The sequence below is a fragment of the Vidua macroura genome, chromosome Z (genome assembly GCF_024509145.1).
Source record: "Vidua macroura isolate BioBank_ID:100142 chromosome Z, ASM2450914v1, whole genome shotgun sequence".
NCBI lineage: Eukaryota > Metazoa > Chordata > Aves > Passeriformes > Viduidae > Vidua > Vidua macroura.
The window spans coordinates 78,173,616-78,178,260 of NC_071611.1; positions in this window are offsets into that span (position 1 = coordinate 78,173,616).

Sequence of the window (4,645 nt, forward strand, 5' to 3'; positions counted from 1 at the left end):
ACAGGCCCAAATTTTTTTAACATATTCTGGCTTTGAATTTGCCTGTTCGTAACAGCGGGAGGCAGTGACAGCTTGTCAGCTCCCGTCTGCAGGAGCCGGTGCCTCACACAGCTCTGGGAGGAAGTGCCTGCAGTCCTGCAGTTCTGCACTGAGCCAGAGCAAAGGTGGGAAATGCAGAGTGTTTTGCAGAAATACTCAGCGCCAGCAGGCCAGCCTGCTTTGTGCTGTCTGGCGCACCGCAAGCGCTGTGCAACGCAGCTCTGAGCTGCTGGGAGAGAGGGAATTGGGGACGTGCCTGAGGGTTTTGCTTGAGTAGTCAACTGATTGGGAAGAGAGCAGAATAATTGCAGTTGGCAATCTGTGTTTTCTTCATTAATTTCTGAAAGAAAGTCACAATGTGTTGTGGGTATTGTCAAAGAAAAGCCTTATAAAAAAATCAGGCTTTGCTCTGCTAAAAATGACCAGCTGGCCTGTTATGTCTTCTACATACAGCTAGCTAACTTCCCATGTGAAAAATCATAAAAATGACTGCAGTTATTACAGTTTGTATCTGGAATAAACAAGAAATCTGTCCTATGAGAGTCCACAAAGGAAAAAATGTAAACACCTGAGTAAAAGAGAGAGTCTTAGCACTTCCACACAAAAACACCTTCTCAGCAATGAATTGTGTGGCAAGAAAACAAGCAGGCAATTGGAGTTGAACATCAGGTCTGTGAAAATGGTATAAAATTGAGTTATGTGAATAAAGAGTGGGCTTTCCCTGCACGAAGAAACTGAGTCCCGTCTACTTTATTGACACAGCAATGTGGCTTCACTCAGCAAGAGCAGTCGCAGGGTGTATTGATGAAAGGCTTGTGTTTGATTCCCAGAATGGGAAGGAGAGTGTGCAAGTGGCTGTTTTAGCCTTGAGAATAAAGAGAGCGGTCCTGCTAAGAAGGTAGCTGGAATGCATTCAAAGGGAAGGAAGTGTTTTTAGGAGGCTCTTGACCAGCAATGGAGAATTTGAGGAATGGAATATTTCCCAAACGCCTGAGTCAGGAACTGGAGTCGTGTCCAAGGCCCTGCCATATTTGATCCATTTTTGAGCAGGTTGACAAGACAATGAAGAAAAGTGTATTGTTTAATGGATGGTGTTATGGACAAATTCAACTAGGGAGGCCAGTTATAGATAAATCAATTAAGAAGATGTCATGGTTGGACACTGGCGCAATGCCAGCGTCCCCATGAAAATGCACCTTCCTTAAATAAATGCTGTGAGATGTTATCAGGAACAGAGCAGGCCCAAGCTTAATAACAAAGAAAAAAACTTTATTAAACTACTACTAATACAGAAAACACATAAACTAAATCCAGGATGAAGACCTTTTAAACCACCCCTCCTCCTCCCAATTCCAAAAACACCCAGCCATGAAACATCACCCGGGATTCTTGATCAAATTACCACCCTTCAGGTAATCTATACTTAAACTATCAAGGGAGAGAGAAGTCTCTCTTGCACCACAGACCCCCCAGGAAACACAGCTGCCCCCCTGTGTTTCCCTGTCACACATGGCAACCGCCCGGAAAAAAAAAATCTGCCAATGTGACACTCTCCATTCCATGTCACAGTGCTCTCACCACCGTGCATGGACAGACTGCTCATAGGGCTCCTTTAAGGATGCTTTGCCACAGACCCAAAGATACAACAGTTCAGCTTCTCATCTTGGGACTACAGTCCCCCCCATTTTCCCCTGGGGCCGAGGGGTCCAAAAACAGGACTCATCTTCTTCCCGAAGACAGAGGGCATCACCATTCCCTCTTCAGCTTTCTTCGTTTCTCGCCATTCTTGTGCTGTTCGAAGCTGAAACAGGTCTCCCTGGGTCACCACTGCATCCCCCTAAAATGCAGTCTCTATTGCAGGAGATTTTGGTTCAGTCTATGGCTAACAAGAAAAGTCCAGCCAAAAGCTACTTCATCATCTCCTCCCACTTAAATATTTCTTCTTCTAACATCTCAAGTCCCAGACTATCTCTCTTCCACTACAAATCAAGGAGGAGTAATACTTTTAAAAAGCCCTCATTTCCTGGAAAGGGTTAAACGTTCAGACTCCTTGGACGGCTGAAATCTCGGTCCAGCGTTCCGTCTCCCATGCTGGGCATCATCCCCCCCCTTTCTCCTTCTCCTCTGCTGGCAAATTTCCAGGTGCCGCCAGGCTCTCTGTCACTTTCCCTCTTGGGGGGGGGGGGCAAAGGCATCTCCACTTCTCTCCACCCTTCCATCCACAGGAGCTGGCTCGGTTCCAGACCCTCAGCCCCTCGGCCTACCTGGACAAGGCCGCGTGGCTTCCCCTCCCCCACCCAGCCCATGGCTGGGCAGGGGAGAGCCTGCACTCTCTGACCACCGGAACCAAAAGAGACAGTTCCCCTGGGAGTTCTTGCTTTTAACCCCCTGTGTTCTCAGAGGCGTGTCCATACTTTCAGTGGTCACTCCAGGTGCCAATATCCAAACCTGACCACTGATTGGTTTGACCCAACTTCCTGGAAAAAATTCACTTCCATGTCAAACCACGACAGAAGAATTTATTAAGCAAGTGGTAATGAGCAAAAGACAGTGCTGGGTGGACCGAGAGTCTCTGCTCTACCACGGCGTGCCCTCCCCCCTTGCCCTTTTTGTTTTTATAGTCCATTTTTTTTTTTCTTCTTTCCAGTTGACGTATTTTCTCTCAATGCACTCTGCGCCTGTGCAATTGGTTGCTAGGGGGTCTTTTTTTTCTGCCCTTGGTGGTCGTAGGGATGAAGGCTCCTCATCTTCCTTGCAGATTGTCCTTGGCCTAAAAGTTAACTTGCATATAATTAGTTACACAGTCTTCTATGCTACTTGCATCTGCACAATTCTTAAGCAGGATACTTGCTGTTCCCTCGGGCCCCCCCCTCCTTCTCCTCCCACACCTTGAAATTCCGTACTCAGTTCAAATTCTTATCTCCTTCAATGCTCGTTTTGAAGAAGACCTTTTTATTTATTACAGGTGGGAACATGATCCTTGAAGGAGAAGCAATGTATTGGTCAATGGGTGGGCAGTTAAGGTTTGAAAGGGGAACAATGCATAAGGGAGCTGTTGTTGGCATGGGGTCGGTATCGGGAGCCACCGCGGCTTCATCTCACGCGCCGGCCATGTGTGAGCTGATGCTGTAACTGGGAAAATTCCGCTCCTGCGCAGGAGATATAAGGCCTGGTTCTGGGCTGGAGGTGTGAGAAGGACGAGATGCACACCCTTTTGATCCAGGGGAGGTCCTGGAAATGCACTGCCTACCTGCCCCCCCCACACCAAGCACCACGCTCCATCTCCCTCTCCTGCTCAGTGGATTTTTGGGAATCCAGGGGTTGGTATGTATTATTTGCCACTGGAACTAATGGAATAAATTTGCTTTGCAAGCCCAGTTGTGTCTTAGATTATTTTGTGCATGAGTCTCCTCCTGAACCGGTGGCAATGACCACCAGGGACCTACAGGATACTCCTACTCTGCTGTCAATCAATTCTGAGAAATGATTTAAATACGTCAAAGAATTTGGAGTAATGTTTAGCCTGTGAGTTTCAGCAAAGTATTGACTCTGTCTTAGTTGCATGGATACAAACTAGTAAGTGAGATTGCTGGGTGTGCAGGTGTTAGGGAAGTGATTCCCTATGCACCGAGTACTGAAATAAACAAATGCCTCCTTTCTAAGCCTGAGCTGGCAGCAGGGATCAGGCCCTGCTTGGTAACTTTCATTTTGGCAACTTCTGTGAGCAGGTAAGAAAGGTCAAAATGAAACCTTTTCCAGCTATTCCCCTCTGCTTCATCTTTTTAGGCGCCAGAACTCTGTGCCACAGGTGGCCTGGCTGTGTGCAGAGCAATGCAGCCCCCACAAACCCCTTGATTTCCCCACAAGCTGCCATGCCTTGTTCCCAGGTGTGCCCAGCTCTGCCAGGAGAAAGAGCCCGCAGCGCAGTGGGCACCGTGCCCTGCCCAGCCAGGGCTCTCTGGCACAGAGCAGCAGCAGCAGCTCCAGTGCCTTTCAACCCACTCCTGCCTTGGCTTCTCCTGGGACACAGAAGCCTCTGGAAATCAGCATTGCCAGTCGCAATGCAGCTTGGAGCAGCTCCTGTGGGCAGGCAGATGCTGCCAGTTTGACTGCTTCCAAAGGGGAATAAAGGCAGAGATGTACATGCTCAGGAGCCCTGGGCATATCCAGGAAACGTGTAAATATGTGGGAGATTTGTGAGGAATTATTTCAGCTGTTATGCCAACAGTGCCTTCTCTCCTGGTTCTGTGTGTTCTAGATGAGTAATGTAACAGTTGGCTCTCCCAATTGAGAGGTAGATAGTATGTGGATGTTACAATGTATAGTGATGTTATTGTAATATATCCTCCCATAGCCTTATTTGCCCTCCCCCCTTGTAACAGCCTTGGTAGTCAGGGCTTTTGGGGAGGGCCGGCTTGTGACCAGGAGGCGCGGTGTAACAACACCTGACCTCCAATCAAGATGTAAGAAAGTAATCTCCACCAGTGGACAGCAGAGAAAGAGTTGACTGATAAAACTTTGGAGGGGCTAAGGGTATAAAAGGCAGAGCATCCGTTTTGTAGATGAGCTGCTCGTAATGGTCATAGAGACTCCCAGTGCTGCAATT